Raw genomic sequence first — 25597 nt, forward strand, 5'->3', positions numbered from 1 at the left:
TCTTTTTCTGAAAGCTAAATGAATGTTAGAGAAAGAATGAAAAAAATATGATTGAAAGGAAAGCTATTTAATTAAACTTCAGAATCGCTGCAGGTTAGCTAGCAATTGTAATATTTTTGGCAAGAGGTAACTCAAAAAAGGGGAGAGGGTTAGGACAATGTTAGAGGGAGATGAAATGAACCTTACTTACCATCTCCCCCCACCCCCTTTAGTTTTCTTTATCAAGAAATTAGTTTTAATGTGTTTTGAATTCAGGGTATGCTGAGAAGGCTCTTGAAATCTCTGCCCTGTACTTGGAGAACTTAAGAGATGAGCAGAATTGGTAATGATGCGGTATGAACGTGGGTGCAAGTGCTTCATTCTGCATGCAGTTCAGTTGCCAGGGGTTCACATGCAGGTCGGTTGGAGTATCACAGTCAAAGGCCCAAAGCTGGGCTTATTATGTAAAACTTCTGCTTTATTGAGACTACAAAATCCCAGGGCAAGTTTTTCCCTTTCCTTCTCTAGCTTCCCTCTTTCTCCTCCTCCTCCTCCTCCTCTCAGGAAAAAAAAAGCAGCATCCTTAAGAGACCAGTTTCCCTATCGGGATTTTGTTTACCTTAACTCCAGTTGAGCTGGGTGCACTGGCTCATCGACTATTTTTTCTTCCCCAAGCACTACATCCACTTTTCAGTGTTAAATGGACACCCAGACATATTGGAATCCAAGATGGCAAAAATCACCCTGGAGCATATGGGGCCTGCCATAATTGTGAGGGAAATTGTTTTAAATGTTTCTATAACACTTCAGCCGAAGAGCTATCCCTCCTCCTCCCCATTAGCAAGCTGGTTCCCTAGCAGGATTCTTTCTAGCTGGAATTATGAATGCCCTTCAAGCCTCAGCTGACAACTATAAATCAGGTGCTTTTCCCCCCTTGTACCCTTCCAGAACCCACCTTCAGCTTGGCCCCTCCAACTATGTGGCTGTCTGCGGCTCTTGGATGTTACCACAAGAGTCCTCGATGTGAAGGACTGGTACCCCCTTTTCTAGGAGTACAAGTGGCAAGAGACTGAAGAGGAAGAATTCTAAGGTTAGGGAGATGAGCTCCAAAACAAGTTGCAAATATCAAGTATTGTAAGATTTTTTTTTTCTGTCACTGACTAGCTATACTCATTTGTGTGTGTGTGTGTGTGTGTGTGTGTGTTGGTGTGAAAAGCAGGAAGAAATGTAATGAATTGAGCGCTGTCAGAGACGTCTTCTATTTGAACAATCTGCAATGTGAATGGCAGGAACTCGCTGATCCAGTGCAGGTGCAGTAGAAATGGGGAAGGGGAGGAGGGGGGGGGGGGAACCGCGCTCTCTGTTCAGTCAGAAAAGCCCCATTCTCTACAATAGACCACACACTGCCAGCCAGCGTGGCAGCGACTCACATTCGCAGCCTTGCTTCCCCCCTCCATCGTTCAGAGTTCACAAAGTGGTCATAGAACCCTCTCTCGTTAGGGTCTTTAATGAGCCTTTGGGAGCTGCCGTGGCCAACCTCAAAATGTGTTGAGCTTTACTTGGGGCAGGATGGATGGGACCGGCCGCTTGTAATCCCGGCTGTAGGACATATATGCATGTATGTGTGTGTGTGTGTGTGTGTGTGTAGCTATACATATGAATAGGCGAGGAGGCTAGGGAAAGACGGGTAAAGTTGGTGTAAAGTTGGTGGCGGCATTTTCCCTTCGCTCCCCCTCCCCCCATCCCCCCCAGAGATACAACCCCCTTGAACCGGCCAAAGCTGCAAATCAGAAACTATAAATAATAACAGCAATGACCTAGAAGTTGCATGGGCTTTTTTTTCTTTCTGTGAGGGTGAGCCTCAAAATCCCACCGAAGATTCTGAGGCAGTTATCCGCAAATAATAGCAGTGGATAACATGTTTCTATGGTGCAGTGAAGTTTGCAAAGCTGAGGCTCACGGAAGCCCATTGATCCCTGAAAGTCAGAAACTGCAAATAATAGTAATAACGGCCTTTCCATAGCATTTCCAAGTTTGCAAAGCGATCGACTTGTTAGTCCATGAGTTTCACAACCTCTTGGAAGTGACATGTCAGAAAGGAATATTGAAAAACTTGATACTCCTGTATTCATTTGTTATTTGTAAAGCTCTTTAAAAACAGTCTGTTCGACCCTCACAACAGATCTGTGGGGATAAATATCTAGTGCTAGGATGCTTAGGATTGATTTATTATTTGTTGTCTAGGGATTTTATTTGGGGAAGAGGGAGGCTTGGATATTTTTCTATTCCTTTTCGAGTTTGAGGATTGCTCTTAGATTTTATTCCTCCTGATGATTGGGTTAATCCGGCCCACGGACAAACATTAATCTTGTAGAGTGGAATCTTCTCACCTTTGGAATTAGTTATTACTGGGGGGTTGGGGTGGGGGTTGATATCAGCCGTTTTTTAAGCCCCTGGGCTGGTGGCTGGTGGAGCAGGAAGGACGCCAAGTTTGCTAGCCCTTGCCAGCTCCCCCCTGGGCGGCTGCGTGGGCTGGGGCCTCCTTGGGAAGAAAGCCGCATTTTCCAATTGGGAGCTTCGAAGGGCCCGCCGCCGTTCCACTTGATTACTCGAATTTTTTAACTCAGGATTATTCCACGGGGTAGGGAAACTCCTTCCTACTTCTGGCTGGAAGGTTCTGGTTGAGTTATCCCTCCTTCTTTCCTGTCTTCCTATTCCCCACCCTTCTGCCCCGATTGCCCTCCGAAGGAACTATTTAGGCTGAAAGGGAGGAGGAGGAAAGTGGGGCTGGGTCCTGGAGTGCCTGCCCCCTCCCCCCGGAGCACCGAGGCTGCCACAGCCCTCACTTTGACCGCCTGGATTTCCCCCTTGTTGCTGCTGTGAGCAGTAGATTATCTCCCCCCCACCCCTCACCCCCGCCTGAATTTGCTGATGCATCGCGCCGAGGAAAATGGTTCTGTGTTTGCTTATGAAAACTCATGTAACCGTACAAGTTTTTCTACACAGTAACAAATAGCATCAACTTCTGAGACCCCTGAGCGCAACCATTATTTGTCTGAATACCGTTAAACTGGGGGAGGGGGGAGAGACTTTGGCAGGCCGGGTGATTACTGTTCGGGTAAGCCCGGGGTGATTTGTCAGCTGCTCTCAGCTGAAGCCCCCACCTTACTCCCAAGCAGGGGATCTCTCCCATTTGGGGGCTGGGAGCCAAGTTGGGATTCTGTAGAATAGGAAAGAGGGAAAGGGGAGAGAGGAGTGACAAAAGACCCCATTCAGTGGCAGTTTATTTTTTTTTTTATTTTTTAATTCCAATATTGGTAGAGTGAAGTTTTCGTAGAATCTGGGCTCTTGCTCGAGCTGGGCCCTTGGCGGGGCTCGAAATCATTTGAGCGTAGGATCCAGATTTCTTTCCAGCTGGAGTTGGAATGGGACCCACCCCGTCCCCCTCTTCTTGGAGCTTAGCGAGGAGCTAGTCCGCCTCCTGCCTCGCATAATAAATGCACAGGATGGGGCGGGGCGGGGTAGGGGGCCCGAGCCACACTTCGCCAAGGTTCGCAAACGTTCTCTCCTCACCTCTGGCTTTCGGACCACCTTCTCTCTGACCACTGGCTTTTTCCTGCTTCTCCTCTCCCCTCCAGCCCGGTCTCCAACTGCTACCTGATAGCCTCGCCTCTGCATCTTCCCACTGTACACACCCATCATTAATCCTTCTTAGCAAAACCCTCAGCCGGTACTCATGGGGCAGCTCCAACCTATTTAGATTGCCTTGGTTGGTTGCACAAATTTAAGTGGGCAAAGAGTTATAAACCTAATAACCGAGAGAGAGGGGAAAATGAGAATGAATATGATTTGATTAGAGAAGATGAGAAATATACTAGGATGCAGCCTCCATCATCCCCGGTGTCAGACTTCGAGCTTAGGAGACAGAAGTTAAACGTACACGCACATCCACTTGCACATCCAGATCCCGGGCTAAGGAGAGGCAGGAGTGGGGCGCTTTCCCTTCTTAGACGGCTGCTGGGCTATCCCAGGGAAGAACGGATGGTGATTAGGTAGAGAAGACAGGAGAAGACGAAGAAACGCTTTTCGGAGCTCGGGATTCTTTGAGAAGCTAGCATGTCGGAGCGGGTAGTGAGCCCCCAGCTTCTCTGCTTTCTCCCAGAACCCAGGGCCTCGTCCCGTCTGGCCGAGCGCGGGAACCACTGGGGCTGCCCTCGCTCCCTTGCTCTCTGCAGCTCCCCCGGTCCCCGTTCTACTTTTTTTTTTTTTAAACGCTCGCATATTGTTTGATTACTAATTCGAGTTAATATGATCTTTATGGCAACATAACAGTGGGTAATTGGCCCTTTTTTCCGCGCAACAATGTAAATCACAATCGCTTTATTATTTAATAACGTCAAACGCTTCGTTGGATTGGCCCCGACCGAGAAGACCTTTTCTTTCTCGGCAGTGTTGTGGGGGAAGAACAATGCCGGTCTAATTGTGGGGATTTCATAAGCTGGCTCCCGTAAGTGAGCAGCTCCAAGATGGACCTTCCAGCAGATGTGGGCCCGGCCCCCTCCCCCTGCACATACAGTCCCGAACATTCACACCAGTATAGTCACAGACATACACACACACACACACACAGCCACGTAGACACGGAGGCACTCACAGAATTCCTAAAGAAATAATAGGGCACGCAAAGCACGCTGCACTCTCACAGTCACAGACATTGAAAAACACCCTCGATCATAGACATTGGCAGTAATTCTGTCACACCCATACATAGAGATGAAGACATTCACACAGACAATAATGTACATGTATACTACCCCCTCCCTCCAAAAATATATAGCTGAGATATTTCATTAGCGGGTAGTTTATTTTCCTTTCTTTTTCCCCTTCCTTCCTCTTTTTTTTTTTTTATTAGTCTCCTCGCTCCCCTTTTCTACTTCTTTTTCCTCTCTTCCTTTCCTTTTCCTTTATTCCTTCCCCCCTTTTTCTTCCTTCTTTTTCTTCTATTTTTTCTTTTTCCTTCTTTTCCTTCCTTCCTATTTTTTCTCTTTACTTCCATTTCTTCTTCCTCCTTTTATTTCTCTCTCCTTCTCAGATTCCTAGCAACAGCCTAAATTTTCCAGAAACAAACCCCAATTTGCTCAACAAGGATCATTGATTTTTAAGTCCTTCAGTTTATGAAGCTGCAGGACCCAAGTAGGTTTGCTAGAATCACTCAGCATACCTTAACTTTTCCTTCATTTTTATCACCGTGTTACAGAATATCAAGAAGTAAGCCTAGCAGATGTTTCTCTGCTTTTCCTTCTCTTTCTTGTTTTTTTTCCCTCCTTTTAACACTTTAAGTGATTTCTCTCCCCTCTTTCCCCCCTCCAGCTCCAGATTTAAGAATATGTGCATGCCGGCCTATCCTGGGCTGCCCCTCTGAGGGGGATGCCAGAGTTTTGCAAGTTTTACTAGAGGCTTTCTTTTGCAAATGGATGAGGTGTGGAGGGGGGAGCAGACCAAGCCAGTCCTATGACCCCTGCAGACACAGAAGCCTGGAGGTAGAGAGGGACTCCCCTCTGTGTCCATAGTCAGGTTACTAGAGGAAGACTGGGACAGGATGGTGAAGTCGTCCTCAAATCACCAATGCTAACGACTCCATCTCTCAGGATTGCCCGCCTTCAAGGGCCAAGGGGGTCTTATGACTCCCCAAATCCTTTCCAGATGGGGCTGGTTATCATTTATTATTCATGTCAAACTGATACCTACTGCAATGCTTTAGGAGTTTGGAGGTGGCTTTTTGCTGTTGTTTTCTCTATTTCTCTCCTTTTCTCTACTTCTTTCCATTACACTCAAGTGGCCCAGCCAAAAGACCCGAACTTGGGTTTGGCTCTACTTTTCTCTCTCCACTTCATTTCTAAGATGAACATAGAGGTATGAAAGTAATGACCCTATCACTACTGACCCCCTCCTCCAGTGTCATAACTTATCACTGACGTAGATGCAGCCACTGGGTGGGTTTTAAAAACACATAACCCCTTCTTTCCCATCATTTTGTTATGTGTATCAATTTTAAAAGTAGAATTTTTAACTTTCCCCTCTTGTAAGCATCCCATATATACATGTATCCCATTTTCTTTACAGGAGAAGAGTAGAGAAGAGGAAATAGGGGAACCCCTTCCCCTAAAAGTATTATTCGAGGGAAAGGATTTATTTAGAAAACTTTCATCCCCAAGAGTTGAGGACAGTGTTATTCTTCCCGCCTGCTCTTGTTGGCTTTCCCTGGAGCCTTAGACAATGCTCGCTTTGACTGGCTCCAGCTTCCCAGCGCGCCCTCCCTCTGCGGGAGCTGAAGGGGCCTGGACTGAATTCTAACGCAGGAAGGGGAGGGTGTGTGGGGGAAACTAGAAGAAATGACACTCAAGGACCCAAGAATTGTCTTCCTTTCCTCTCACTTTATCTCCCCCCCCCCCCATGCGTTTTCAGTCTTTAGGTGGGAGTGAGGGCTCTGGCTCTTGCTTTTGATAACCCCCAAGCTTCATGGTCCAGAGAGGATTTTTCAACGCAAAACAAAATATATATTTTTTAAATCGGCTCCAAGATGAAAGTACCCATACCCTGCTTGGGGACCTATTTTCTTACAGATCGATAGATAGATAGATAAATAGATTTCATTTTGTTCCTCTTGTTGATTTATTAGGAATTTGAAAATATCCTCCATGCTATCAGCCTGAATCCTAGAACTGAAAGAAGCCACACAATGACCCAACAGACAAGATGTGCTTTGATTAAGAAACGTTTATGTCCCAGTTAAAACATCCATGTTTCTCCTAGCCCACATGATACTTTTTTTTCCCCCTAAGTTGGGTTCCCTTGATTTGAGATCAGGAAGGAATCAGAGGACTCACCTATCCCTGTCCTCTTCTTTTACAGAGGAAACAGATCCATTTGCCTCCCTTCTTTGTAGCTCTGTCACTGAATTTCCAGGGAAAGAAAACATCCAACTGGGATTACTTTTATAACTTTCCAATTCGAAGTCCCTTTTCTCTTATTCTACCAAAAAAGACCTCCAGACCTGACTGCTCTCTCAGCTCTCATAGATAATATTTAAAATTACATTCGGAACCTTGCTTACAAGTCTTTGGTGTGTAGTGGGATGTTGTGCTTCTAAATTGTAGGAAAAACTGGCCACTGGGGCTCTAGATTGAGCCTAGGAAAATTGAACCCTGTCTTTGGAGTGAGAAGCTGAAAGTTTCACGGGAGCAGTCCCAGCAGTTATTACCTGACAGAAACGGGAGGGTTAAGAGCCCTTCGTGGAGGTATTGGAGTAAATTAGCTCCTAGCTCCCGCATCTTTTGATCTGATCTGGATGACCTCGATCTCTACTTGTCCATCACTTGGTTTCTCATTTAGGAAAGTCACGGAAAAGAGGAAGAACTGAAGGAAAAGAAGAAATGGAAAGAAAGAGACAAGGGGAGGGGTTGAGCTGTGGCCACGCCCCTTTCCTAATGAGTTAATTTCCATATTTGCGTCTCTCGAAATTGCTGGGTCTCCGACCTTTAGAACATTGAGGTTCCAATGAGTCCTGAGCTATGCTGCAGACACATCAGTCCTGCATGGGGAAACTCTCGTAGGGAGAGCAGAAAATTGTTCTTATTGATATGTTTGCTCCAAATGTTGATCTTGGCAGCATCAATAGGCAACTGGTGCTTTTTTTATGGGTCAGTCACATACATTCGAATTTTCCATAGGCTTCCACACTCTCGCAATTGACAGAAACAAACTTATTCTCTCCGCCTGTCTCTTTGTCGCTCTGAATGTCTTCCGTCTCTCTCTTCCTCCTCTTTCTCTTCTTTTTCCTTTTTTACAACTCCCCTTCCTTCTATCGCCTAGCCTCCCCTCTGAAGCTGTATTCTTTCTACTCCAAATAAGAAAAAGCAGAGAAAGGGAGGCCAACAGAGAACGGGAAAACAGGGCAAACACTAACATTTCAGAATCCATGTCCATACGCTCCATGAAACCGAAACCAAACACTCCGGATGTGTGTGTGGAGTAGTTTTAAGTTTAACCATGCCATAAAGTGTGTGTGAGAGAGAGACGAGATACACACAGAGAAACAGAGACAGAGACAGAGGAGTGTATTAACGGCTCAGAGCTTCCTAGAAGTGAGTCTTCCCCAAAGTAGAAAAGGGAACTAGAAGTTTTCTTTTTTTTTTTTTTTTTTTTTTTTTTTTTTTTTTTTGCTTTGTAGTTTCCTGGAGACAGCTCCCGGCAGGTGATAGAGCCTGCTGCAGGCTGAGAATATTGGGGAAAGAAACAAACTGAGAATATTGGGGAGAGAAACAAACTGAGAATATGGGGGAGAGAAACAAAACCATCTCTTCCCTCCTTGCTGCCTGCCCAATTCCAAATCCTAGCGGCCCCAGCTCTGGAGCCAAGAAGGAAAACCTGCTAACCTTCCTCTTTTGCAAGGTGACTCAATAGCAGAGTGAACCTTCCCGGGTCGCTCTTTCTAGCAGCCGGGAAGAAGGCTCCGCCGTTTATTCGAGTGGTGATTTGTAGCTCGGCGAGGGGCTGGGCTCGCAAACACCCTGCAGGTGCGGGCTGTAACTCTGTCATCCGGAGGACTCGAATGCAGATGACTTCTCAGCCCGTTTGATCAGCTCTTTTGAAACTCTTTACAATTGCCTGTGACGAACCGGCAGGCTCGGTTTTTCTTTGAATAACGCTTGAAGGGTCGGTCCTTGGGGCTTTTCAATCTCCCCAGCACATTTTAAAAGAAGGGGGAAAATGTTCCATTCCAGATTAGACCTCATCAGCAAATTTGGGCTGCTTAGAGCCCGCCCCCAAACCAACTAAGTTGGCTCGTTAGTTAATAACCTAAGACCCCCAAATTTTGCACAAAAAAAAAAAAAATCCAAGCTCAATGTTTTGCTTTCTTTCAGAGGAAGATTCGTTCCAAAGATAAGTCCACACCACACCAAGACCCCTCCTCCCACCATACACACACACACACAGCAACACCGACACACACACACAGAGTTATAAACGAAGAGCTCTCTAGGATGGATGTTGGTGGAGTTGTTTATTATAAATAGAAGTTGTGATTTTTAGAAATTAACGGATTATTTGTCCCTATCCCTCCCCAATGACTCCTGGTCTCTCTATAACAACTTAGTGAGGAAACGCGGAGGTTTGGGTTCCACCTGTCCAAACTTCGGGCTTGATATGGTGGAGAGGAAAACGTCCCGGACCTGGAATCAATTTTCTCTCTCGGAAACTTGCTAGCTAAGTGACAACAAGCCTCTCCGACTCTCAGTTTCCTCATCTGTAGAACAGAGGTAATGTACCTATTTCACAGAGGTGTCGTGGAGCCTAAATGAGGCCATCTATGTAAAATGCTATCTAAATGTTTACATTGTCGTTTTTTGCCTCTGTCTGCATTCCCCCAACCCCAGGCTTCTTGGTACTCCCTTCAAAGCTTTATCCGGAGAGGGGAGGGGGTAGAGTGGAGGATGAACTCTTAGCCGAAACTTGCTCCTGGAAGGGCTTTGTTCCCCTAAACCAAACTTTCCCAGTCCTCCCGGCTGACAAGTCCTCTGGGAAGGCTTCAGGCGACAAAGGGTTACCCCGAGCTGAAAGGCGCACAGGCCCACGGAGAAAGTTTGCTCTGGCCTTTCTCAGTCTCCCCAGGGGAGGGGAAAGCCCTCGTTTATGGTGTAGCTCAGGGCGGCCGGGGCAGCCCCCAGAAGGGGCTCTGCGCTCCTCCGGCCGGTGGAAGAGGGGGCAGCTTTTCACCCTTTGTTCTCCCCAGCCTCTCTCCCAATTTCAAGCTTCACTTGCCCATCCCAAGTTGGTGTGTTAATGACGCTATTACCATCTGGCTCGCCCTACTTTCCAAACCCTATAAATCTCCCTGCTCCATGGCCCGCGTAAGTCTCCAAGTGCCACCATAGCTAGAAGAAAAAAAGAGGCTTTCACGGCGCCGGCGTCCCTTGCCCAGGCTGCCCTGGCACAGCTCCTCAACCGACGCTGGGGGCACGGGATCGCTGCTCCCCAGCGCTGGTTTCTTTCCCTTGGAGGGAGGGGAAAGGGAACTGTTGCGATGGGCTGGGGAGCAGGAGTGGGGGGAGGCGCAAAGCTTCCAGGGGAGTTTTCTTTCTCTGAAATAAGCAAACTTTGAATGCCTCCTTGCTTCGCTTTCCTGGCCCGCCGTGGGCCCAAAAGGTCCGAGGAAGCTTCTGGTCTTATGAAACCGTTAGGTTTTCCTACCCCAGGATCGTGCTGAGGGTGTTGGATTCAAATAACTCTCGACTACAGGGATAAAGGGAGCTTCCACGTCACCTCGCGCTAGGATGCAACTGTCCTAGGCTGTGATTCTGCCCCTGTCCCCGCCGCCTTAGACTTGGGGGTGGGGGGGGAACTTTTGTGCTGGGCACAAGCTCGTTGGACATGCAAACGCGCCTACAAGTCCTGCGCTTTGAGATAAATCCGCTCGATCCTTTAGGAAAAGGCTCTTTTAGGGAGGGAAAAGTGGAGAGGGAAGGAAAGATGGGAGATTTATTTGCTGGGCTTCTTCCCCACAACACAAAGTTGGCCTGGCTTTAGCTGACTCAGAGACGGGTCCATCCATGCTTCCTCCCGCCTCATCCAGACAGTTAGGGAAAGAAGGGAGACATTAAAGCAAGTTGGGGGAACTCGGTGCCATCCCAGACCCTGGCATCTCAAAGCCATTATAACGACTCATTGCCTTTCTGTGGGCTTCACCTGCCTAAGGGCACGAGAACTGCCATCTCTTCCCACAATCCCCCCATCCTTCCTCCCCCGGAATGAACACCGACCAGCCTAGGGCCCAGAGGGAGCAGGCAGCTCCAACAGGTTGGCTTTGTGTCCATTCCAGCTCGCCCAGTTCTGGGGAGCTGGGCATCATAGCCAGCCTCCGCTTATATCTTCTAAGAGGACCTTGAAATTCAAGGGAGAAAACACCTTGTCAAACAAGCAAGAGAAGCTTCTTTAAAGAAACACAGGATTTTTCAAGTGATCTAATTATTATAAGTAATTACGGATGAAAAAAATCCCTTATTATATACTCCTAATAGTTTGTATGAACTGAGCGAAGAAGGTGCCAAAACAGTGATTAATTACTATCAGCCTGGTGTAGCTGTTTCCTCACACAAGGCCACCTTTCTGCCTTTGCACTCATCCTTCCTACTCCAGTCCTGAGACCAGAGTGGGGGTGGGAGGGTGGGGGGAAGAGCATGTTTATAATTTTTTCTCCCCACCTTTTCTTCGAGAATGTTATAAAGTGGATCTGGACAAATTGCCGAGGATATACAATTTAAGTAGACGCACTTTTAATCACTGATCATTAAAATGCTTATGTTAAGTATACTCAATTACACGCATGACTTCCCCCTAACAGAACTCCCTATTCTCCCAGCTGCTCACGTATTCCTTAACTATAGTGGGCAGCAGAAACTCGATTATGCTGAATCCATACATTTCTATGGATTTCATCAGCCTAATTAATGCTCCAGTGTGGTCCGTGGGCCTGAATGGACCCTTCACGATCATTTTAGGTAAGGAAATGGGCCGTGTTGGAATTCGAAAAGGGTCTTCTCCCCCTCCCCCCAGGTACTCATAGGGTCACTCCAGCACTCCTCTGAAGCAAGGTAGGGTTCTAGAGTTAGAAGAAAGAGTGAGAAAAAGAAAAAGGAGAACTGGACAAGATGGGGGAAAGCAGAGGGAAAACAAGGCAAAGCTCCAACAGGTATGGGCAGCAGCCCCAATGGACATCTGTCGCTGAAAGGTGAAGTGCCAGAATCTCATAAATTGCCTCCAATTATTTAGGGAAGGAATAAAACAATGAGGGTAAAAACCACTAAACTTCTGACTAAAAAAAGAAAATTCAAAGCATATTTATAATAGGAGGGGACAACCAGGAAGAGAGAAAAGAGGAAAGAAGAGGGGAGGGAAGAGAAGGAAAAAAAAAACGAGGATATTTTTATTTAGTAGCAAAGAGTAAGCATGTAATATAATTAAAATAAATGTCCAACTAGATGGAGAGTCAGAACCAGAAAGAGTAGAGAGAGAAATAAATTTACATCTCTTGGCCAAAAGAGACACATACCAAAAAAAGAAAAGAGTGAAGAAAATAAATTTGTAAGTGATAATACCTTAAACCCAAACTAGACTTTTTCCTCTCTTTCATCTGGACCCTTTCAGGAATCTTAAAAGAGATTGATTCAAAATAAATAAATTAATACAAACACTTCGAATCGGTTTCCTCCTTCTTGTGGGAACTGTTTCCCACTTCCACTTATTTCCTTTCCCCCACCTTCCACCCAATCCCCTTCTGGATTCTGGGTGTTTGTCTGTGGGTTGCTGTCTTTACTCAGAACATGTCCCAGCCAGCTCAGCCACTAAACTGTGCTTTAACAGATCGGGCATCTAAGACTGCCCCTCTCTGATATAATGGAGAGTAAAGACATCTCTCCATCCTGAGGATCTCTAGGGTTCCCTCGGTGGTTCTTCACTTCGAAACTGGACTTCTACCGGGGCAAGGGTGGGGATGGCGCTGAAGTACAACTACACCCAACTAACAGGAGTGTACTGGGGCTCTCTCAATCTCTAACACCTCTCTGTCCAGAGTGGAGCAGCTGTAACAAGGAACAGCTAGCTTCCTTCCGTTCGCTGGTGGACAGCGTCAGTATTCCGTGTGCGTTCGGAAGAACTTGGGGGTAATATGTGCGCAATACAGCTTTTCTGAGCTCCGGCCAGGTGAATGCTTTTGCTAGCCACACAATAACCAGAAGCCTAAGCAGCTGCCTAGCCCGACTCGAAAACAAAGCCCCGGCGCATTCCGAGGGCTTCTCTGGGCACTTCCTTCCCAGCTACTTCAGTGCATTATGTGGAAGAGTAAATGAGCAGGGTCTTGGGCAGCATTCCTAGGCCACAGAAAAAAGAAGAAAAAGGAAAGGGAAAGAAGATGATGGAAAAGAGAGGAGAGGAAAAATGGGAAGGAAAGGGAAAGAAAAAAGAAAAGAAAGAAAGGAGAGGGAAGGAAAGGAAAAGAGAAAAAGAAAAAAGGGAAGAGAAAGGAAAAGAAGGGAAAGAAAGGAGAGGAAAGGAAAGGAAAAGAGAAAAAGAAAAAAGGGAAGAGAAAGAAAAAGAAGGGAAAGAGAGGAAAGGAAAAGAAAAGAAAAGAGAGGAAAGGAAAGGGAAGAGGGGAGGGAAGGAAAAGGGAAGGGAAGAGGGGAGGGAAGGAAGAAGAGAACAGAAAGAAAAAAAGGGTAGAGGAGAATTAGTCACTTTTTGACTCTTGAAGAAATGATCTAGCCCAGCTGTTGAAATTGCTACTTCTGTTTCCCAGAGCCCACAAACCCACAGACAATCCCGATGCCCTTCTGGGCACTTTGATGCATCCCTGAAAGTGCCCCCTCCTCAGCCAAACTTTAAATCTTCTTTTCTGGGAGGCTGGAGTGGGGAACATTTCAGATCCATAACCAAATTACCACCTTGGAACTTTATGCTTGTTATGCTAATGTGATGACTTTTGTAGTCAGTGTATACTCCCAAGCTTGGAAATTAGCTCTTCAGAACGCTTTGTATAATGACAGACAGAGACAGAGGAGACAAATGCTTCCGCAAGGGCGCTACAATAAGCTGGCAAACACACTGGAAAATGGAAACCTAGACACGTCAGTGAAATTAAAAGGAGGCCAGAAGGCAAGGGAGGGAGGGAAAAGGAATTGGGGGATGGCAAGGTGGCAAGTCCTTGCCTCTTTGGATTTTGAAGATGCTCACCACCTGAGTATTCTTCCCTGAGTTTTGATCCCAAAATATTCCACAGAGCCCCATCTCTGGGATGGTCTCAGGTGACCTTTTACTAAATGATAAGTAACAAAAGAGGAACGATTCATTAATAGCATTACCTGAAAGTATATTCCCCAGAGCCAAACATTACTGCCTGTTTTCCTTTTGGATGATGATGGTGGTGTATGTGTCTATTAGGGATGGGGGATTGTAATTCCAGGATAGGATTGTCAGTGTATATATGCTTATGTACAGAAAGAAGTGTCCAGTCAAGTATATATATGAGGATAGGCCTCCATATATTGAGAATGCCAGATCCTGGGAATATTTGGTCTATTCAGGCACAGAAATCCAAGATGTATTCTCTCTATTGTGCGGAATAAGGAAAGGCACCAACCATAAATCTTCAGCAAGCTGACTAGTAGGGGTTTTACTTGCCAAATTAAGTCAAAGTGACTCCTTTTCTGTTTTAAAAATCAAAGAGAACAAGGAAAATAAGACTTTTTACCTGAATTCTGGTGCTGTTCATGTGTCCAATACAGCAGTGGGGTGGGAGTCTGGTGACTCCCTATACTGGTAAATAAGTAAGAGTTCACACGCCTATCAGGTAACCAAGCACTAGAGCCTGCGCTATTGGAGTCAGGTGGTTATCTCTCCTCTCCCTCGATGGAGATCAGAGTTTGATCACTCCTGGCCTTGTCATTGTGTCCCCCTTGCTGGGAATGAGAGTGCCTTGAGAAAGAAGCAGGTCTCTCTGGATGGGATTTCACCTCTCCTGCACTACATATATTCTGATTGTCAGTTTGCAGTTTGGAAAGACCTGACAAATTATGGAAGTGGATAAACTTGGAGCTGGGAACAGGGAAGCCAAAAGAAAAATTGTTGCTGGTTTGGAGATGGGGATAAGAAGCTTTGGAAATGCCGTAAAAAATGGAGAGAAATAACACTGAACTGCTTCTAACAACACAAGTCCCATTTTTCTCCAAATATTGACTGCCCCAACAGGTGGGAGCAATGGTCTCTAGATGGGGAAAGAGGTGACCTGAAATTATATCTCTCCAATGCAGCCTACAGGCTGGGAGGTGGGGGGAGTGAAAAGGCAAGCATAAACACTCTAGTTTTGAGAAAGACATCCATTCTTTGAAGTTATAAACTGACTTTTATCTCACTTGGTCTGCCACACTAAATTTCCCCTCTTGAACTCTTCTTTTTACTAGCCTAAGCCTGGTGGGCAATGAATATGGTAGCCATAATATTCAAACCATTGTGAGTAGGAGAGCTTCCTCTTACCAGTCAGCAAATTCTTAGGTGAGTGATTAACTTTAAAACCTGGAGTTTACTGTGATTTGCAGTCTGCCAAGGTCATGAAAATCACTTCTGGGGTTCTTCTTAAATTTGAATACTTCAAATGAGTTTATCGGGGCTAATTCAGGAAGTGAGAAGTAGGGGTACTTGGCCAGTGTTCAGGAAGGGACCACTGAAAAGCTCTAAAAACTGAAAGAGATACAGAAGCTCTCCAATGTTATCTGCAACAACTGTAAAAGAAAAGAGGGGGCAAATAATGTGGTTACATTGTGGGGGGGGTGAAAGGAAGAGTGACCTAAAGTAGGGGAAGGAAAACAGAGAGATGGGGAGAGAGGGACCAACGGACCGAGAGCTCCCTAGAGTTTTGTAGATTTGTATTTTTATGTGATAAAATGCTTTATTCGGTGGCTTGTGTGCTGAGATATTTATGCGTTCTGGATGTCCTAGAGACTCTTTATCTGAGCTTCAAAGGATGGGTTTGGAAGTGGTCAGATATTTATTCAGATTGCTAACTTGGAAATCAAGGGATCAATTGAACCAGGGTTTGAGGAGGGAGTTTTGGATTTAACACCATTATTGAAGTACATGTAAGGTTACTACAAAGCAACCTGAAAAGACTAGATGAACCTTCTCCAGACCCCCCACATACCCATTCCCTGCCTCCCTTTTCTCTGACTGTATACCTCTGGGTGTTAGGGTGAGGAGGGGGACAATCGATCATGTGTTCACAGTGTGGCACATGGACACCAAGGTTATTCTTTGGCCACTGCAGGATCCCTCTGTCTGGACCCCATGTCACCCACACACGGTATTTTCAAACTCTGAAATGCCAATTCAAATTATTTCTGTAGCCAGGGGTTGCTTAGGATCTGTGACAGCTGGGTTTTTCCTATCGATTATGTGCCACCACTGTTCATTCGCACACTTTGAGAAGAAGAAAAAACCCTCCGGTTGCACAAGGAATGCCTCTCCCAGAAAGGGAGACTTCATATGCACCCTTCTGTGGAAAAAGAAGGACTGAAGTCTTGTCCTGAAAGAAGGGAACAATTTTATTTGTCACCTCAACTTTTACAACTGCAGGATCAGAAAATTCTGGGTCAGGAAATGAACGAAGAAGCCGTCAGGGTCCTCGTTTTGATGGAATTGGACCCGTGAGAGATATATACTTTAAATGGAACAGCCATTTATTTTATCTACCCGATGATTATGTACCAAAAGGAAGACTAGGAAATTAGATAGGCACTCACATGCATGTATGCATGTTGTTAATTTTTAAAATATCCTGAGAAGCGGGGTTGTGTGCTGGCTGAATGCTTGATCACTCTGAAATTTAAATAATAATAATGACAGACACAAGTAAACACTAGTGGGATGTGTGTCAAACAGCTCTGCACTCTTGGTCTTGGAGGATGATAAGTGATGAAAACACAAGTCTTCCTCCCTCCCCACCCCCCACCCCCCATCCACAGAGAAGTGAAGAAATAAGGGTGCAGAATATTGTATCCGAATGGTTTTTGTTGCATATGGTGGGTTTAGCTTAATTGTGTTGCTTTGTTTCAAAGGAGGGTTCTACTAGGTAAAGGAGAGAGATGGTATGAAAATCAAAGGGATCAATACAATTCTAAAGAAAGTAAAAACAGAGGATTGTATGGAAACAGTCACTCATAAATAGAGCAAGGAGACGATCTCCTAATTTTTTATCTTATGTTAGAAGCTAACTAAAAGTAGACCATCTTCCCAATGAACCTGGATACTTGTTTCTTCCACTTGCTACTTGTGTTAACCTCAAGAAAGTAAGTATTTTAGCCTGCCAGAACCTCAATTTCCTCATTTGAAGGACATTGGACTAGATGGCTTCTGAGATCCCTTATAGTTTTAAATTCTATGATCCTATGTCAGACTATCTAAAGAATTTCTCTCAGGGACAATTTTGAATCTATGGCACATTTCTATAGGTCCTAATATGCTCATCTAATTATTGGATCACCCACTCTCCAGAATCCTGCCTGCCCAGCCACTTTGAATTAGCAGATATTTAGAAGCCGGTAGATCAAGAGCAAGGGAATATGAGTCTACAGCCCTGATGAGGCACCCAGGGGTGCACACACAAACACACATACTGGGAGGAAGAGAGGGAACCAAGCTCTGGTATGCTGGATGAGGGAGAATGGGAGTGTTGAAGCTGCCTTTTGAATTCATTAACTCTTCCCCTTCTGTGTGGAGCACTAGCTGAAACCAGACTCTTGGTCCTGTCGGCAAGCACCCCTCTACCCCGATCCCCCAAATCCTGCTCTGGCCCCTACCTCTGCTCCAGGCCAAATCCAGCCCCAGCCCCCAAAAAAGTCTGTTAGCCCAGCCTTTGCTCCTGACTTTTTCTAGCTACAATCTCACCCCTTTCTCCTTTCTCTTCTTCCTTAACTTCAGCCTGGTAAGACTCCTCCTGTCCGTATGTCATGACTGACTACAAATAGCTGAGAATAACTTAGATTAGGAGGATTTTTTTTTTGATTCTCTAGATCTTTGACCTTTGAATATTTTTTTTCCCTTGTGCTTTGGTCCCTATTGCTAGAGTTTTCCTGTTAGGCTGGCTTTGAGTTTGCCCATTGCACCCACCAAGGGATAATGAACCACTGGGCTCTTTCCCCTCTTGTCACAGCTATACGACCAGGGAAAAAAGAGATTGAATCTAGCCTCCATCCTTTAAAGCAGGAGCCAAATCAATCCAGAAGGAAACTTTCCCACCCTTACCTCCCTGAGCCTCTTTAGGGGGCCCCTGCCTTCCTGCTGGACTCAGTTTGTAAAAATGAGTGTGTAACCAGAGGAGAGCATACCTATGGTATTTTGCCAGCCTGGGAATACGTCTGTATTCATGGCAGCCTTGACAAGAGAACTGGGCATCTAGAGCAATTTGGAAAGATATTCATTAACTGCAGGATTGTGGATGAGTCGTTTCCCTCTCCTCTGAACCTCAGTTTCTTCTTCTGTGAAATGGGTAGGGAAGAAAATCACACGTACCTGATTTTCCTTAAAATTGTTTAATTTTTTCTAGGGGAACAGTGAAGCCTGTTCTCCAGCTTCTTCACTTGCCAAATCAGTATGTAGGTATAGAGGAACAGGGAAAAAGGGAATTGGAGACATAGAACATAGCAACAGTTTCAAATTCTAATGAATCTAGTGAAGAAATTGGATTGGAGTAACTGTTCCTTGGGGAAAGGTATTGTGAAGGGATGCAGATTTTGAATGGGAGGGGATGGGGCTCTCTTCTTCCCCCTTTCCCTTTCCTTTCTCTACTTCTCTCTCCCCCTTCCCCCTCTCTCCTTCCTCTTCTCCCTTCTCTCTCTCCATCCTGTTCAGCCTCGGGACTTCCCATTGTGATGCTTAGGGGTAAGCATTCACATTTTGCTTGATCCAGAAGACAAAGCATGTTTTCTTTGTAGAAAAGTCCTCTGATGATCCGTCTCTTTTCATCACCTAGCCATCCACTATCTCTTGTATGCATATTTAAAAAAAAAAAAAAAGCAAAATAAAATTTGGTCCCTTTTCCTCCCTTGCCCAGATTCTGTGTCTGGATCAGTGAGAACGTTCGTTCCAGGGCAATCAGAGAAGTAAAAAGTAGGACAGTGAGGTCTCTCCCCAGGGATATACCTGCTACCCAGATTGGCTGTTTGCCCTGCCATGGGGAGGGTGGATGTGGAGTGGGGAAGACTGAATGCTTAAATGAAAAGGAAAGGAGATCCTGGGGGTGACATGGCCGTTATAATTCTCTTTAAACTCTAACACTATGATCCTCTTTCCTCAGTTTTAATATCCTAGAAAATGTGAGTGTGTGACACACAAACGTACACACATATAGACTATTTTTCCAATTATGTGAATACAACTTTTAATACTTATTTTAAAATAAAAATTTGAGTTCCAAAATGTCCTCTCCCCTTCTTCTTTTCTCCTTAAAATAGGAAGCAATTTGATGTAGGCTTTTTATGGGCAATCATGTAAAACATATTTCTGAGGTATATTTCGAAAGACTCTTAACTGTGGAACTGAAAAAAAAAACTTAAGACAGATCATATTTCTTTTCTTTTTTCTAATTAAAGCTTTTTATTTTTCAAAACATATGTGTGGATAATTCTTCAACATTAGTCCTTGCAAAACCTCGTGTTCCAATTTTCCCCCTCCTCTCACTCCCTCCCCTAGGAGGGGAGCAAGCAGTCCAATATATGTTAAATATGGTAGAAATGTATGTTAAATCCAATACATGCATACATATTTATACAATTATCTTGCCATACAAGAAAAATCAAATCAAAACAGAAAAAAAAAAAAAGCAAAATTAAATGCAAGCAAACAACAACAAAAAGAGTGAAAATGCTGTGTTGTGAATGATACTCAGTTCCCACAGTCCTCTCTCTAGGTGTAGATGGTTCTCTTTATCACTAAACAATTGGAACTGGTTTGAATCAACAAATCATATTTCCAGGCCCTTAATTTTACAGATGAGGAAACTGAGGCACAGAGATGAAAAAGAAATCTCAAAGGGGGAAAATTATCATTTTTACTCATTTTGAAATCATTTGGTTTCTTGTATCTAGGATATACTGCTACATATTTAACATATATAGGACTGCTTGCCATCTTGTGGGGGGGAGGAGGGAGGGAGGGGAAAAAACGAAACATAAGTGATTGCAAGGGATAATGCTGTGTAAAAATTATCCTGGCATGGATTCTGTCAATACAAAGTTATTATTTAATAAAAAAAAAAAAAAGAAAGAAATCATTTGGTTTCTATTGAAAAAATCATTTTGAAATCATTTGATTTCTATTGTTTAGAACAGAACTGATTGGGGCAGCTGGATGACAGTGGATAGAGCACCAGCCCTGAAGTCAGGAGGACCTGATTTCAAATCCTGCTTCAGACACTTAATACTTCATAGTTGTGTGACCCTAGGCAAGTCATTGACCTCAATTGCCAAAGCAAAAAAAAAAAAAAAAAAAGAATAGAACCGATTAATTCAAAATGTAGATCTCAAAGTTTTAACATCTCTAATAAGAAAGATATTATTAGATGAACATTTGACATACTGGTCACACCATGTGTTGGTGTTTTGCTTCCCTCCCCCTCTCAAACTGGCTTTCAGTCTATAAAAGTTTATCCTTCTTTATTGTAGCATGAAATTTCTCCATTCAGGTGTATCTTAACTAAATCTGCTTTATGAAAATATAGATTTCCCTAAGAGGTAAATGTAAATCTCTGAAACTCTAGCCACAATCTACTCTTTTCTCCCTTTCCTCTGCCACCTTAATTCTTATTTCCTTCGTGAAATCCGTACCCTTTCTTAGACCCAGAATTCCCTAGTCTCCTTCAGAGCCCTTGGGAGACACATTACTTTGCCTCCTTGCCTTCAAACCCTTAATTAAGCCTTGTTCCTTTCCATCTCCTTCCCAGCTTCTCACAGTCAAACACACCTGGGATTTAGGGAACAGAAAAGGAGGCTTCACAATAAATAAAATCTTCGTTCAATTGAAATGCTGAGTAAAAGCGGAGCCCTCCCACACCTGTTTGGATGGGAGCCCCGGGTCTCGCAGGTGTCCAGTTTGAGGTACCAAGGCTGGCTGGCTGGGACTGCCTAGACCCGGTGGCTTGCTGCTCCGGCCCTTCCTTTTGGACTTTCCTGATGGAATGCCTACGGACAGATACAAGTGGAGGCTGAACTAATTTAGAACAGTGTCAAAGTCAGGCTAGAATAAGCCCTTCCCAGACTGGCAGTGGGCCTATCTCGCAAAGCGTGGAGTTGAATGTACTCTGTTTCATAGTCCTGGAAGCTGAGAAGGACTAGCCTCACGCTGAATGCCCTTCTCCTCGGTATTTAATTACAAACCTGGCAGAGTGAAGTCTCTGTTCTGATTAGAAGAAAATCAATCAGTGCTTATTAACCACAACAAACCAATAAAAAGAATTAACTGGGGCAATGATATTAATCCACCTCCTCTTGTTCTGATAAAACTTTAAGCAGTGAGCTTTCCCCCCCCTCCCTAAGCATCTTTCATGCTCTTGATATCATTGCCGTGTTACCTGGCATCCTGACCTGCATGTATGCTGACTTCCTGAAGCTTCTGCTTTCTGGGGAAATGAATTCTTCAGATAGTCAGGTTTTAAGGGGAAAAGGGCCCCCCGATTTCAGAGAAACTCGACTATCTACTTTCAGTCCTTATTTCAACTGGGGCATAGAAGGAGGGAATCAGCTATAGCTGTGGGACTTCCAAAAATCCACATCTGCAGGGTAGAAATGTAGACTATATAATCTGTGAGGTTCTGTTTATCAGTCTATGCTATGTTTTGTTTTGTTTTAATTGACTGTAGAGAACTGGACACAGGTCTGGAAGCTGTGATATTAAATATCAGGCTTGGTATTTAATTTAATGGTGAATTATATGAATTATTGGAAATTTCACTGATTCTTGGGGAGGACAGTCTGGTTGGTGACATGCTAAGAGAGGGAGCATCTTTGAGGGGATGTCCATGGTTCCTCTGTACACAAATAAACCATTGCTTAATAAGGGGCGTTTCTTGTCCAGATTCATCTCAGAAATAAAGTCTCACTCAATAGGAGGCTTGCGGCTCAGGAGTCTCTGCTCTGCTTTGCCTCATTCTAAGTACTCCATCATCTCCCCCACACACACACCTCCCCCAAGACCTGATTTCCTGCTCCATAGTCACCCCCTGGCTCTGCCAGCCTCGGGGTCTTTCAGGAAGCCTGCCAGACCTTCCCAGTTAGGCTAAGGAGGACAGTCAGTAATCATCACTGGAGAATGAGCTGTCATCTTAGTCGGGATGACTCACCAACCTGGCTGCCCACTGTAACATATCATGGACCCTCTTATCAGACTGAAAGACAGGTGTTTTTGTGGAGAGCTACTAGAACACACAGAATAGCTGTACAAAACTACTCTGAGCTAGATTTTGTTTTGATACCTTTTGTTTGTTCCTCATTGTTCTTTCTGGATATGATCTTCCTTGTCTCCCATCCCTATTTTTTCCACCCCTACAAACATGTTGAATTCTCTTGTGACAAGAAAGACATTTTAGCAACACTGAAAGCCAGTGTATGCAGCCAACATTCTGAATCTGTAGTCCTCCACCTCTCAACCAGGCAGAGGAAAGTGTGTTCTATTATTTCTCAATCATTACTACAACTCTGAAATTAACTGTCTTTTGAAGTTGTTTTTGTTTGTTATGGTGTATATTATTCTCCCGATTCTGTTCATTTTTCTCTAAGCTTATGTAAGCTTAGCCTTTTTCACTGATTGTCCCAAAAGCACAAGTCCGGGGAGAAATTATTCCCATGATGGATTTTTAAAGAAATTAATATTAATTAACCAAACTGACTTTATCTCTTCCGTTATGGGAGTGGAGTACTTACCCTAAACTATGCACATGCATACACATGCATTTTTTAAAGAATTGCTATTGCATTCTTAAAGTAAATGTAAAGAACAATGATATTAGTCCTACCAAAAAGCATCAAAAATTAGAATAGACAGATATTTTTGAGTGTCCATTTTGCCATCTTTGTCTGTCTTTTTTTTTTTTTTCCTTGTCTTTCGGGGAGAGTTGAAAAAATTATGTTTGAACTAAAGACTCTCTAGTTTGTTATAGAAGTAATGTCTTTTCAAATGCAAATGTGCCTTTTTTTTTCCTTTCCCACACCCCGACTACAGGACCTACAAGATCTAGTGATGATGGAGGAGCCTTTGCAGCCTTCCAGAAAATCAGGGTTCTGAAAAGTGGAAGAAAAAAAATTGTCCGGGAAGAATCACAGGAAAGTAAACATTTTTTCTTCTTTGAAAGCTTGTGGGAACGCAGTGATAGTTAAAGAAACCTGGATTTCAGGATGCCCAGATTTCCAAGCAATTAGAAAGCTGATTTCATGGTGCCCCAAGATGAGCAGCTTTTAAAATTCTAATTTCAGGCTGTCCCTCATAACAATTCTCAGTGGGATTCAGTAAACCACGTAAAATGGTTTGCCATTTGGGCTTGAACATCGTTTGGGGAACTTTGTACAAGATTCCATCAGGCAGAAAATGGGGAAGAGAAAGATCCCCTCCTTTAATGTCCATTTTAGTAGAAATAAAGGGTACATTGTATTTTTCTCTCTCGGGGTCCTGTTTGATTCCTGAGCATCATCATGTGCTATATACATTATTTTCACTAATACCTTTCATGGGAGACAGAACTGACAATTAATACCCACACCTATACTACTGCTGATGTAGTTTCATTTTCTTTTCCTTTTAATTCTCCTGTTTAATAAGAATTTAAGCAAAACAAACCAAATACTATTCCCACAGGAGAAAAACAAACAAATAAAAGCAGAGGCATTTTTCTAGTGCAAAATAACCATTTTGTTCATTTTTATTTTTAAATTTGAGCATACTAAATTGATGAATATTTCCAAGTTGTTTTCTCTTTCTTGTTTGTATTTTTTGCTTTTCTTAAAAAAAAAAAAGGGGGGGGGAGAAATCAGCTATAATAACAGCATTCAAATAGATCCAGGAAGTCAGAGTAAATGCTACATATTTTAAGAGCCCATTGGGGGTGGTGTTTACCATCCCTGTCAAATGCTAACTCAGAAAGCTCAGCCCACTCCACCACCACCCCCCCATTCTAACTTTTGAATGTTGGGAGACTATGCAAGTGCAAACCTTTGGGGGCAGGGATGGATGTTAAGGGAGCAGGCTTAATATTAATAGCTTTTGTGGTCCAAGAGCCTGGTCTATCAGTTCCTACTGAAGTAGTGCTGAGGACTCAAACACTTTCATTCTTTATCTTGCATCTCTGCAAGGTGGATTTTAACTTTTTTTTTTCTGGATTTTTTTTTTTTTTAATTTTCCTTTTCAGTAAGAAGGATAAGCTTGGAGTATCCAGTCGCCGTGGTAACTGCCAGAAAAATCCTCCTGAAGTTTGAAGAGGTCAGCTAGCAGGGTCAACAACTCTGGCCTCTTTCTGCGCTCAGCCTGGCAGGCCCCAGCCTTCGGTTGGAGTGTCAGGCGAGCCCTAACCCTGGGAGGTGGGCCATTCCAGCTCTGATATAAATTTTTTGAGTCAGTTCACGGCTTGGGCTCTCCAGGTGGCCTCCAAAATCGATGGCGACCTCCTGACCCTGTCTCACGGAGGCAGAGCATCTAACCTAAGCAAGGATTTAGCCAAGAATGACAGCTTTCCACTGAGTGTTATTGGGACGGCGCTAACAGTTTGGGGGAGCTAGGATGTAGGTGTGAGGGCTGGGGGGAGCTCATTAAAAGCACATTAAGCAGCAATTTTCAAGATCTTTTTTTTTTAGTTAAAATCAATTGCTGATGTCAAGAATTAAGTCCATATTGGGTACTGGACCCTTCTCTCTTTCCTTTCATCATTTTTATCTTGAAACTGTTGGCGGGGGGATGGAGATTATAACTGGAACAAAGTCTCCCTAATCTCCCCGGTGTTCCTCTGGTCCCCAACAGGCCTTTTGGGACAAACATGGAATATGACTGCTTGGTTGATGACAAAATCCCTGTATTCTGAGAATACAAAAAAGCAAGATGATTATTATAATAGAAAATTTGTCTCAGCCTTTTACTAATCAGGCCAAATTAATGTGTCCAACTGGAGTCTTGTTTCAACCTGGAAAAATAAGGAACTTAAAAAAAAAACAACAGCATTTTGGAATGAAGCTAGACTAGTTACACGGTCCCAATACCTTACTGTTTTGTCAAACAAATAGGCAGGCCCACATTTGGTTACAAATATAAGGGCTGAAGAGCGTCTATTCTAACTGTATGGAGAGAGGCAGAGGCAAGGGCCAACCTTCCCCTCACCCCCTGTCGCCCTCAACTTTTCAGACTTAGGAATATGCGATGACAGTTCAGAGGTAAATAAGGCAAGAGGGTGAAAAACCCTCAAATTGGGTCAGCTTGTTTCTTTTGGAATGGGACATCTCATAGGCGATGGCCCACCACATTATTCTTTGGGAAAAAGATCTTCATTTCCTTGGGAGCAGTTTATTCCCAGTAACTTCAGTTGGCAAATAATATATATATTTATTAAGATGCTCTGAAGGAGGATTGCTTTCTGATCTTCCTGGAAGAAGTATGTCCCTATAAAGTTGTTTTGTTTTTCCAGTTTCTCACTAATTATAGAATGGAAACGGTACGGCTTGGAGAATACCTTTTCCAAGAAAATCCTGGAGATTTCGCTAAACCTGGGGACCTTGTGAATTTGACCAGATGACACTTTATTCAAATCCAGCCCTTGGGAATTATCTTCTAGTCCATTGCTTTCATTTTCCACAGGAAGAAATAGACCTATAGACCTGAAATGCTTTAGTCCTGACCACACAGATAGTTAGTGGCTGCGTTGGTATTCAAGCCTGTCTCCTGACTCCAAATTCAGCTTTCCCCACCCTCTGAAACAAAAGGGGTCTGGCTGGGGGTGGGGGAATGGAGTGAGCTGGCTGGACCCTGGGCTCTTTCCTCTTGTGAT

At 44.1% G+C, this 25597-nt stretch overlaps 1 long non-coding RNA gene across 6 annotated transcripts in view; it reads left to right on the forward strand.

Moving 5' to 3' along the window:
• Positions 1-25597, forward strand: part of LOC127552913 (uncharacterized) — a 239524-nt gene that overhangs the window by 155710 nt on the left and 58217 nt on the right. For 5 of the 6 annotated variants that reach the window (XR_007951612.1, XR_007951615.1, XR_007951611.1 and 2 more), the window contains one exon: positions 22795-24045. This is a non-coding gene — a long non-coding RNA (uncharacterized LOC127552913). The remainder of the gene's footprint in view (positions 1-22794; positions 24046-25597) is intronic. The other variant, XR_007951614.1, reaches the window with a different exon arrangement.

Source organism: Antechinus flavipes, chromosome 3, assembly GCF_016432865.1.
Source record: "Antechinus flavipes isolate AdamAnt ecotype Samford, QLD, Australia chromosome 3, AdamAnt_v2, whole genome shotgun sequence".
Classification (NCBI taxonomy): Eukaryota; Metazoa; Chordata; class Mammalia; order Dasyuromorphia; family Dasyuridae; genus Antechinus; species Antechinus flavipes.